At 36.3% G+C, this 12,608-nt stretch overlaps 1 protein-coding gene across 1 annotated transcript in view; it reads left to right on the top strand.

Annotated features, from left to right (window-relative positions):
* The first annotated feature begins 4,214 nt into the window (after positions 1 to 4,214).
* LOC138716360 (SH2 domain-containing protein 4B-like) overlaps positions 4,215 to 12,608 on the top strand; it is a 339,557-nt gene continuing 331,163 nt past the window's right edge. The window contains exon 1 of the mRNA XM_069849367.1: positions 4,215 to 5,081. The gene's annotated coding sequence lies outside the window, so the exon portion shown is untranslated. The remainder of the gene's footprint in view (positions 5,082 to 12,608) is intronic.

The raw sequence follows: 12,608 nt of genomic DNA, 5'->3' as shown, positions 1-12,608 counted from the left end.
CCAGTAAGTAAGTAAGTATATATACCAGCAGGTTTACTCATAAAAAATAGTAAAATCGTTTAAATAACGTTGGCGCTATGGGCGTAGACAGATGAGGGGCGGACAGAATCACGGAAATCACTTATTGGAATTTTATGATTATATATGAGAAAACTAGGCCTAATTAAAACAGGATCAGATTTCTCGTTTTTTTTTTTTAATAAAGAAACGAAATAAGCAGGTAATGACACTTCGACACCTCACGCGTTTGTTTTATGCTTTCTTCTAACCACTTATACCATGATACCAGATGTAAAATTGCTGTTAAGAAAACATAATATGCATTCTCGTTAGAGATGCATTACGCATGCCGGTAAGATAAGAAGCAGGTTACTAGTGTGATTCATGCTTGTCTAGTTGAAGTAGGCCTATTCCGATTATAAGATATAATTTGTCCAATCGGCAAGTTTTTCTGTCCTAAGCTTTACGTATATTATCAGGCAGTTAGAGATGAACTACGATCGAGAAAGCAAGACTAACAGCTCCCGCAAAGCCGAAAACCCGCACGACAATGTTCTATACGTCGCGTCCTTGACGTAAAGACTGCTTGTGAGTGTTTCTAGACGCTGAGATTAATCACTTCCGAAATCCCGAACGTCAAGCAGCCTTGAATCGCCACAGTTGTTTATACTCGACTGAACTTTTATCTACTTTGGCAACTGTTATATATGTATAAGCAATCAAGTAGCCTATTTGAAACAACATTTCTACCTTTCAGTGTATAATAATTAATCAGTTCCCCAGTCTTTGTTTAATTACTAAGCCCTTATTAAAAGGCCAGGAATTTTCTTTTCATATGTTTGAGCTCAAGTGTGCTATCTCAAGTAAAAAGATAGTAACGTTATGTTTTATGTTTCTTAGAAATGCAAATTTATTTGAGTTTTTGTTTTTTTTAATTTATATAGCCATAGGTAATATCATATAATAGAATCAGAACATTTTGATGACTAAGATACTGTTCTATTTTGACTTTTTGTCTCATTTAAACATTTATAGTGTTATTTATTTCAATGATGTATGTTATTCAAAGTTACGAAATCTTTCCACGCCGACCAAATGCTATTTCGAAAATGATGAGCGAGACTCGAAGCGCACGAGAATGACGAGACGAGACTCCAAATACAAATGCAACGAACACAGCTCATTACCTGGTTAGGTTTTATCCGAGCTTTTCCCCAATCGTAAGGTAAATGTCAGGTAATCTATGGTGAATTCTCGGCCTCTTCTCATCGAATACCATCTCGTTATCACCAATACCATCGACGCTAAAAAACCAGTAGTTGATACAGTGTCGTTAAATAACCAACTAAAAAAACTACTCAGACACAAATACTGATCTTAATTGCGGTGACTCACAACAAATTGATCAATCATAATCATTATCGTTAAAGCCACCTGCGTAGCTCAGATGGTAGAGAGCTGAATTCGTGATCCGAGACTGCTTTAAGGATGAGTGCGAATCCTACTTGGAATGAATACGTTATTGGCTTTTTCCATGTTACAAGCCATAAAAAGTTGATTAGCAAAAACGTACTGTATAGCATGCAGATACAAACGATTAAGTAAATCATCAAGGTAATATAAAAAGGGGGAAGAAAGGTAGAGAGGAGAAAAAATAACAGCTTGGTCATGTAAAGCAAATTATTTAGAAACTTCCGATATAGGTAGGTATTCTACGTACAAAAGCTCTATTGTAAATAATAAATTGTCAGTCGTAACAGTAAACTTACATGAAAACTGAAACAATATTACAAGCATTTATTAAATTTACGACCTACACATAAGTTAGTATACCTACATCTCTATAACACCTTTTAGAGAGTGGAAGAGACAAACGAAGGGAGCAAGACAGAAAGACAGAATCGGTGGAAGAGAAATGAAGGCAGCAAGAGAGAAAGACAGAAACAGTGGAAGAGACAATTGAAGTTGCAAGAGAGAAAGATAGAAAGAGTGGAAGAGACAAATGTAGATATCTAGAGAGAAAGACAGAAACGATGGAAGAGACAAATGAAGGCAGCAAGAGAGAAAGACAGAAACGATGGAAGAGACAAATGAAGGCAGCAAGACAGAAAGACAGAAAGAGTGGAGCTTGCAAGAGAGAAAGACAGAAAGAGTGGAAGAGACAAATGAAGAGAGTAAGAGAGAAAGACAGAAAGAGTGGAAGAGACAAATGAAGGCAGCAAGAGAGAAAGAGTGGAAGAGACAAATGTAGATATCAAGACAGAAAGACAGAAAGAGTGGAAGAGACAAATGAAGAGAGCAAGATAGAAAGACAGAAACGATAGAAGAGACAAATGAAGGCAGCAAGAGAGAAAGACAGAAAGAGTGGAAGAGACAAATGAAGCTTGCAAGAGAGAAAGACAGAAAGAGTGGAAGAGACAAACGAAGAGAGCAAGATAGAAAGACAGAAACAGTGGAAGAGACAAATGATGGAGCAAGAGAGAAAGATAAAAACGATGGAAGAGACAAATGAAGGCAGCAAGAGAGAAAGACAGAAAGAGTGAAAGAGACAAATGAGGATATCAAGAGAGAAAGACAGAAACGACGGAAGAGGCAAATGAAGGCAGCAAGAGAGAAAGAGAGAGACAGTGGAAGAGACAAATGAAACTTGCAAGAGAGAAAGACAGAAAGAGTGGAAGAGACAAATGAGGATATCAAGAGAGAAAGACAGAAACAGTGGAAGAGACAAATGAAGCTTGCAAGAGAGAAAGACGGAAAGAGTGGAAGAGACAAACGAAGAGAGCAAGATAGAAAGACAGAATCGGTGGAAGAGAAATGAAGGCAGCAAGAGAGAAAGACAGAAAGAGTGGAAGAGACAGACAAATAAATATTGCAAGAGAGAAAGATAGAAACGATGGAAGAGACAAATGAAGGCAGCAAGAGAGAAAGACAGAAACAGTGGAAACAGTGGAAGAGACAAATGAAGCTTGCAAGAGAGAAAGACAGAAAGAGTGGAAGAGACAAATGAGGATATCAAGAGAGAAAGACAGAAACAGTGGAAGACACAAATGAAGCTTGCAAGAGAGAAAGATAGAAACGATGGAAGAGACAAATGAAGATTGCAAGAGAGAAAGACAGAAACAATGGAAGAGACAAATGAAGATTGCAAGATACAAAGAAGAAATGGTGGAAGAGACAAATAAGGACTGCAAGAGAGAGAAAGAGAAACAGAAACAATGAAAGAGACAAATGAAGATTGCAAGAGACAAAGAAGAAACGGTGGAAGAGACAAATGAAGAAGACAAATGAAGATTGCAAGCAAGAAATATAGAAACGGTGGAAGAGACAAATGAAAATATCACAGAGAGAAAGACAAAAACGATGGAACAGACAAATGAAGATATCACAGACAGAAAGGAACGATGGAAGAGACAAATGAAGATTGCAAGCGAGAAGGGCAGAAACCATGGAAGAGACAAATGAAGATTGCAAGCGAGAAAGACAGAAACGGTGGAAGAGAGAAATGAAGATATCAAAGAGAGAAAGACAGAAACGGTGGAAGAGACAAATGAAGATTGCAAGCGAGAAAGACAGAAACAGTGGAAGAGACAAATGAAGATCGCAAGCGATAAAGACACAAACTATGGAAGAGACAAATGAAGACGGCAAAGAGAGAAAGGAGGGAAAGACAAAAAGCATGGAAGATACAAATGAAGCTAGTAAGAGAGAAAGGAGGAGGAAATAACAAAAAAAGGGTAGAATGAGTGGAAAAAATAGATCGAAAGGAGAGAAAGATTGGAAAAACAGAGAAAGAAAGAGAAATTAAAATAAATTGCACAGGAAAATGGAAGTAAAATGGAAAGAGAAAGGAAAGAGAGAAGGAAATACAGAAAGAAATGTGAACAATACACCTAATGCAAGGAGAATCAAGTAAGCATAAGTAAAGGATTAGGGTTTATTTGGAGTTACAATTTACAGTTAATTATGAAAGATGCGATCGTAAACAATCATTTCAGTCTTCAATTTATAGCAATTATAGCAATTTCCTCTCCGAACAATAATATTATTGATACGTGTACAAAATATTTTAGCGTAGTGTCTCGAGATATCACTGTAATTAGAAACATGCTGCTGCAACAATCGAAGGGAGATCTCTGGAGCGAGGGGAGGGGAGGGGGAATCTCCAAGGCAACTCTCCCTCGCTCCAGTCGAGACTGCTTTTAGCGGCGGTTAGCGAGTCTGGCGCATTCTCGCCTGGCAGGCAGAAGCGGAAAGTAGTGCGGCGGATGTGTTTTGTGAATCCTTCCAACACTCACGTGCGATCGACATCCACGTTTAAGTCTAAAGAAAATTACTTTTTGACGGAAGTACGTTTTCGAACGTGGATGTGACAGATGAACTGAGTAGTAGAAAGCAATTTACGAAGTGAATTGTCAGTTTAAATTCAGTTTTCGAAGCGACTGTGTTATTTTTTTGGGGTTACGGAGACGAGCATCTGTGTAAACAAAGTATCTTGCTAAATAAAGCTTTGCAGTAACATCACGGAACCAGGAAAGATCCTCGCTATATAGTTGGTGTGACGGTTCCATTGTGAACAAGAAGTGAAAATGTAAAGTGACGTTTTAATAAATAATTATTTCAAGGATTGTGAGAAACAGTGATATTGTGATTACATTTTTTTTTAAGAAATTAACGAGTTATAAACTGCTTTGTGTTGTAAAGTTAACTTTAGGTCTGTAGCTGTGAAAGACTGTGTGTGAGATAGCGTGCAGTGCGAGAAGAACGATGATGTCATTGGCCTTGATGAGCATCTTTTCATATTCTCCACTTCTAGTAGCAATTATTGACATAAAGCGCAAGTGATATAACTGGTTTCGAACAGGATTTTTGAAATACAGACGTGTGTATATGCAACATTGTGGAAATGAAGGTATATGCGATTTGACATCTTGGTGTCTAATACTCTGCAGGCCGGTGTGAGGAAGGACATGATCTACTGAGTTCCTGAGCAACTGTCGGAGTTGATTGGTAGGCCTCTGGCAGTATCAAGACTCTCTGTAAGGCTTCGAACAACTTTTGATTGCCGTGAAAAATCTTCCAAGGTGAGTGACTTCGACAGAGGTTACCAATAATTATGACTCACAGTTCCATATGGAGACAATGAAGGAAATAGCAGGCTGGCTCAAGTTTGTGTGTTCAATTTGGAGCATACTGCGGGATAATTACCAAGTTTAACACCGGAGAGCTAAGTAAAAGGTTAATCGTTTACAATCAGATTCATAATAGACTCATTAGGCAAAGTGTAGGAAATCGATATTAACAGCTCATATCTGCTGATAAACAACAAAACAATGCACAAATGGGCGGTGTATGCCGGTACTCTACAGCAGCGTTTTTCAACCTTTCCAACATGTGGCACAATGAAGGTGTAATTTAAAATCCCGCGCCACATTCACATTATAATCTAAAACAGTGGTTCCCAACCAGGGGGGGGGAGTTAGTTTTGAGAGTTTTAGAGGGAATGTGTGTACTGAATTTTGACTCTTGTGGACTCACTTTTTACTACTCTTTTCACTTATTTTTCCAATTTCTACGACAACCTTTACTATTTTCATTTTCTCGCGGCACACCAGCGGATCATTCATGACACACTCCATTTAGACTTAATTTTGTTATTATTGTTATTATTATTATTATTATTATTATTATTATTACTACTACTATTATTTTTTATTTTATTTTTTTGCCCATTAAATCCAGACGTTTGAGATGGGCAGGGCATGTAGCACGTATGGGCGAATCCAGAAATGCATATAGAGTGTTAGTTGGGAGGCCGGAGGGAAAAAGACCTTTAGGGAGGCCGAGACGTAGATGGGAAGATAATATTAAAATGGATTTGAGGGAGGTGGGATATGATGATAGAGAATGGATTAATCTTGCTCAGGATAGGGGCCAATGGCGGGCTTATGTGAGGGCGGCAATGAACCTCCAGGTTCCTTAAAAGCCAGTAAGTATTTTTTTTTTTGCCTTTGAATTTCGTACAGACATCTTATTGCTAAATCTTCGAACCCGCTATGCACACTATACAGGAGAAAAAACACATTTACATAATTGAAAATAATATCAAAATTGAGTTAAGCTAGCGTTAAGGTAGTTCCCTTCGTACACTGCTTATACATCTAGCCTATATACGAATCTGTGACAGGTTAGGTTTGGTTATTTTAGGCTTTTGTTCATGGGCGGAGAGAGAACCGTTTCCTTGGGGGGAGGGGGGCAAAACAAAACCATAGAATCCCCATATAACGGAGTTATGGGGAACATTATTTACCTCCTCCCCCCCTTATAGCTTGACCGTGGTACAGTATATCGGAATATGATTATTTAAAGGTATTTTCAAGAGCATGTTTCTTACAGTGTTACATCCACATCCGCGATGTTTCGAACCGAGTTGTATAGGACTTGAACTGTAGATCTACTATAAATTATAAACAGGGTATAACTTAAAACAATCTCCCTTTTTTTCTCTCTCGTACAGAAACACTTGCATACATCAATAAAACTACGTAACAATGCTAACAGAAATTTTTTTTATATGAAGTTTACCTTCCTGAAGATACACGAAATATAAACTCTAATTACTTTATTCAATCTCGTCTTCAAATTTACACATTATACCGGTATCACTTTTCTTTTTTTTTTCCTGCATTGTTGTGCAGTATGTTATTCATATTTTTTCTCCAAGTAGTGGGCTGAATACCCGCAGACTTCTAATACATGAGTACAGGCTGTTACAAAAGAAACATTACACTGCTTCCATTCCTCAAATGAGATGTAGAAATTCTTATATATTCAGAAATATTATAATAAGTATTTTAACAGTTGTGATATTTTTAGTTCTAGAAGTACATTTATATCTGCCATAGTACAAAACGCCCAATCTCTATGCAATTTGGTTTAGTTTAATTTATATAAGTTTTTTTAATTGCTACCTCTTTGTTATTTGTAAGTAGTTTACCCTTATTATTGTTGGGTAAACTATGAAAACTAAATAAATAAATAAATAAATAGGCTATTATAGTCCAGACACATGATCTGAAGACAATAATTCATCAATTTAAGCAAACAAACTTAATCCTAAACAAAATAAAAAAGATCTTTTGAATTCAATATTTTCTAACGATAATAGAAAAAAAAAAAGTTCAGACCTCCCCATAACTCCGCCTATGCTTTTGTCTTGCCTTACATTTACAATCAACTGCATCTCCACAAAAAAAAAAAAAAAAAAAAATCCTTATAAATTCAACGATTTTCATTTCCAAAATCACTGGAACCTCAACGCTAGTTTCACACGAAATTGTAGCACACCACTCTAACGACAAAATTTTGATCACTGCTAAAGCTATAAACCCATCCAACCCACCTTCGCTTCTTTTATATCCGAGCGATGGTTTTCTCAAATATTTGCGCACGAAATCATCACGTAATCCAGTATACCAATATTATGTTGCACTAAGCGGAAAAGCATTCTTTTCTTCGGTTCAGAATAAATCTGAAGTGCATACGCAAAGCATGCTGAACAAAGCAAACCTAACCTGTCACTGATCCTCGATCGTACTAAAACTCGCTTATTTTTCTTATAGCTTATTTGTAAAGTAATACCATCTCTCAGTTTCATTTCATCGTGAAATATCAAATATCTGTAACGTAACACAAATCAGACGTCAGTTCCACGTGTGGTGCGTAGCGAGATCGAAGATTCAGTGACGCTGTTTTTTTTAAAACGGAAATGTAGCCTATAGCTGTATATTTTCAAATACTCTACTATTATTGTAAAATCAAAAGCTATAGCAGAAGTTAAAATCAGACACTGCACTTTAATTAATAACAGTTAATACTAAGAGGAAGAATGCTGGGTTTGCAGTGAAGGACCTACTCTAGAGCAAGAAAATTATGAATGAATGAAAAATATTAAATATATCGTAATGATACTATTTCGCTATCTGTGGCGGCTAGCACATTCAATTTCTTTCATATTACAATACCTATACTTAGTCACTCTCGAAATACTAACTTTAAGAAAACGTATTCTATTATGGTTTAGGCCTTTTGGCCTGTCCCATCATCTAGGCCTATAATGAGAGTTTCTCTCCAGCGAGTTACTGGTCGTCCAGGTTATCTATATTCTCTGGGTTTATACTTTATTAGCTGTTTTCACAATTATCATTTTGCATTCCACATACAGGTGACACCAGTTTCTTCTATATTCATATCAAATTATATACATACGTAATTGGTCTCGTATGACAGTGTTCATGACCTGAGCTCTGAGGTAAAGCATGATAATGACCTTAAAAATGTCATTTCCGCGCTTTAAATTCTTCGTGTGTCCTTCGTCGTATAGTGAGGATCAGGTAAGAACAGTTCCTAAACAGCAAATATTGCCGTCTTGTCAGTGTTGCCAAGTGTTACCAGATATCACACGATCCTACGTACTGAATGACTTATTTACATACCGTACTTTACCTTAATGTTGAAAGGTTATTCTAAATAATTTAATAATTAGTAACGTATTTTCGTAGGCAAACTATACGAGAAAGGGATCAACATATTAGGTATTTTGTCTTACTTACTTACAAATGGCTTTTAAGGAACCCGAAGGTTCATTGCCGCCCTCACATAAGCCCGCCAGCGGTCCCTATCCTGTGCAAGATTAATCCAGTCTCTATCATCATACCCCACCTCCCTCAAATCCATTTTAATATTATCCTCCCATCTACGTCTCGGCCTCCCTAAAGGTCTTTTTCCCTCCGGTCTCCCAACTAACACTCTATATGCATTTCTGGATTCGCCCATACGTGCTACATGCCCTGCCCATCTCAAACGTCTCGATTTTATGTTCCTAATTATGTCAGGTGAAGAATACAATGCGTGCAGTTCTGTGTTGTGTAACTTTCTCCATTCTCCTGTAACTTCATCCCGCTTAGCCCCAAATATTTTCCTTAGCACCTTATTCTCAAACACCCTGAACCTATGTTCCTCTCTCAGAGTGAGAGTCCAAGTTTCACAACCATACAGAAGAACCGGTAATATAACTGTTTTATAAATTCTAACTTTCAGATTTTTGGACAGCAGACTGGATGATAAGAGCTTCTCAACCGAATAATAACACGCATTTCCCATATTTATTCTGCGTTTAATTTCCTCCCGAGTGTCATTTATATTTGTTACTGTTGCTCCAAGATATTTGAATTTTTCCACCTCTTCGAAGGATAAATCTCCAATTTTTATATTTCCATTTCGTACAATATTCTGGTCACGAGACATAATCATATACTTTGTCTTTTCGGGATTTACTTCCAAACCGATCGCTCTACTTGCTTCAAGTAAAATTTCCGTGTTTTCCCTAATCGTTTGTGTATTTTCTCCTAACATATTCATGTCATCCGCATAGACAAGAAGCTGATGTAGCCCGTTCAATTCCAAACCCTGCCTGTTATCCTGAACTTTCCTAATGGCATATTCTAGGGCGAAGTTAAAAAGTAAAGGTGATAGTGCATCTCCCTGCTTTAGCCCGCAGTGAATTGGAAAAGCATCAGATAGAAACTGACCTATACGGACTCTGCTGTATGTTTCACTGAGACACATTTTAATTAATCGAACTAGTTTCTTGGGAATACCAAATTCAATAAGAATATCATATAATACTTCCCTCTTAACCGAATCATAAGCCTTTTTGAAATCTATGAATAACTGATGTACTGTACCCTTATACTCTGACTATATGAAATTCATTGGTTTGACTAAACAATTGATTTACGAGACAAAACCTAAAAATGTATTTTGTTTGACCACATAAAAGTGTTAGGCCTAGTACTAACACCGAAAACTTACCTTGAATTATAACCACAACGCAACACATAAAATAACTATTATGTGTTAATATTAATTAATTAGTATGTTCAAATTTCACTAGCTTCAAGTAACCGGCTCAGAAATCTAGTACAATTTTAATTTCATGGAACTCCAGTTCTGACAACATTTGTCTCATCTGCCAACATAACAGTTACAAAATCACTACCATTTGTAGTAGGCTATTTATCAGTATCGAAATTCTAAACGAAGTTGGTAAAAGAAAATTCAACCTGCAAACTAGAAAATCACTAAAATCCACTTGCTTATTATGTAGTAATGGGGGAAAAACTGTTAGGTTTCACCCTTAGGGTAAAAGTAAGCTGACCCGGACTATACCCAGTTTTCACTACCATATGTTAAAACTGACATTGCCATCATCTCATGAAACTCTAATTGTCCATCAAACCGTGGTTTGTTCTTTAGTAATCGTCTTATACTTCCACAGATTTTGAAACATGTTTATTTTTATATCTGTATCTACGTCTTGTACACGTGGGAAATGTTACAACACAAATGAAAGTTGACACTTGTTCTGTTATTTCATTATTGATAACTATGTTAGCTCTGCAGTGGTATATTTCTCCTTAAAAAGCGTCACCTTACATTTGGTTTCAGTAATGTTAAAATAACACTGAACAACAAGAATTTTGCTCCGACTTTAAACAATGTGTCTCTCATGGTCATATATGCGCTGAATCCGAAAATGCATCTCTTTTCTTCGTATCACGGAAGGTTTTTAAGATATACTATGATTTCACTTCTCGATAAGCGCTCTCACAGGAAACATCTGACATCTGGCGCGGGTTGGGGCTATAAACCAAAAGAAAAACTAATGTATTTTATTAGTTTATGACTTATATTTACGGTTTATTGTGGTTGTTGGCATGTTATTTTGTATTTCTAATAAATAAACAGATATTGGTCCCTTCTATTCAGTAAATTTGATAACAGTTCAAAGTGAGGTCTACGCAATGAACAAACAAGGGTGTGGTTTTCAGTATTTAAAGGAAAAGTTTACCAGTTTGAGTGAAGGAAAATTAAAATAGGGTATTTTCATCGGCCCACAAATTCACAAAGTTATGCCTGACCCTTTGTTTGAGGAAAAACTTTTTCCGTTACATAAAGAATGGCATGGCGCGCTTTCAAAGACGTTTGCTCAAATTTCCTTGGAAATTCTAGGGCAGAGAACTACATAAAACTTGTTGTGGAAATCATGTTAAGTGCATATGACAAAATGGAGTGCAATAGGTGTCTCTCAAAATATACTTTTTACATTCTAATTTGGATTTCTTTCCTCCTAACTTTGGAGCGGTAAACGACGAGCATGGGGAAATAAAAATATGAGAATTTGATCAGATACAAGGACTAATTTGGGGAATTGAATCTTCAACCTCCTAATGCAGTGTTCTAAGACAATAAGATCTCTTACAGTGTTTTATTTTATTTTATTGTTTATTAATCCATTTAGTTAATTACCGGTATTTAATTATTATTATTATTATTATTATTATTATTATTATTATTATTATTATTATATGTACCGGTATGTGTTAAAAGACGATAGCTGTTAACTCAAAAAAATCAGAATGTTTTGTCTAGAGCGCATTTTAACTGAAAATATGGCATTTCTTTATGCAGGATCACAAAAAAATTTGAAATTATATTTGGAACAGCAGAGCTGTAGTGATTCGCGGTAATCTGTACTTAAAACAGATTTACCACAAATTTGGTCCAGCATAAAATACAAGCTTTTACTCCATTTGTGTTTTATTTCTGGTCCAGCAAAAAATACTCGTCTTTTACGGAAACATCTTCGTTTATTCACTGAATCGAAGGATGTGCAAGATTAATAAAATTACTGATTAAGACATACAAGGTTAAGAAGTGAATAAATTAGGGTGACGTGCTGTAGAGAAGTAATATCGACATTTTCGACTTTGAAACGAGAAAATAATATTTTAAATAATATATTGAATAGAAATCTTGTGGTACCGGTAGTATATTAAAAATGGAAAAAGAGTGTAAATATGGTTAACTGATATGAAGAAAATGACAAGACGGGAAAGAGTAAAATCAGTGTATATTTATTCAATATATGAGAGCTATTGTAGTGAGATACTAAGATAAATAAAAGTGTGTTGAGAGGGTACAGATATGGTGAACTGATAGGAATGAAATGGCGATAAGAAGGAATAGAGAAATTAGAAAAATCAATTTGTAATATTCAATATAAGTGATTGCGGTATTGGAAGGGTTATTTATAGTGAGATAGTAGAGTAGTTAATAATAACGATAGATAGAAAACAATTTAGGTCGGTTACGAAGGTAAGGTAGATGATAAGATTTATAACCCACTGAATAACTTATAGCCACTGGCGTAGCTCGGTCGGTTAAGGCGCTTACCTGCCGATCCGGAGTTGCGCTCGGGCGCGGGTTCGATTCCCGCTTGGGCTGATTACCTGGTTGGGTTTTTCCGAGGTTTTCCCCAACCGTAAGGCAAATGCTAGGTAATCTCTGGCGAATCCTCGGCCTCATCTCGCCAAATATCATCTCGCTATCACTAATTCGATCGATGCTAAATAACCTCGTAGTTGATACAGCGTATTTAAATAACCAAGTAAAAAAAAATAACTTATACTTAAATAAAATGAGATGATTACGTTAATATAACTGTGGTGTGGCCGGAATACAGAAATGTGGCAGCCCACCATGACGTA

Source organism: Periplaneta americana, chromosome 16 (genome assembly GCF_040183065.1).
Source record: "Periplaneta americana isolate PAMFEO1 chromosome 16, P.americana_PAMFEO1_priV1, whole genome shotgun sequence".
Lineage (NCBI taxonomy): Eukaryota > Metazoa > Arthropoda > Insecta > Blattodea > Blattidae > Periplaneta > Periplaneta americana.
The sequence above is the reverse complement of the archived record's forward strand: the minus strand, read 5'-3'. Positions and strand labels throughout refer to the sequence as shown.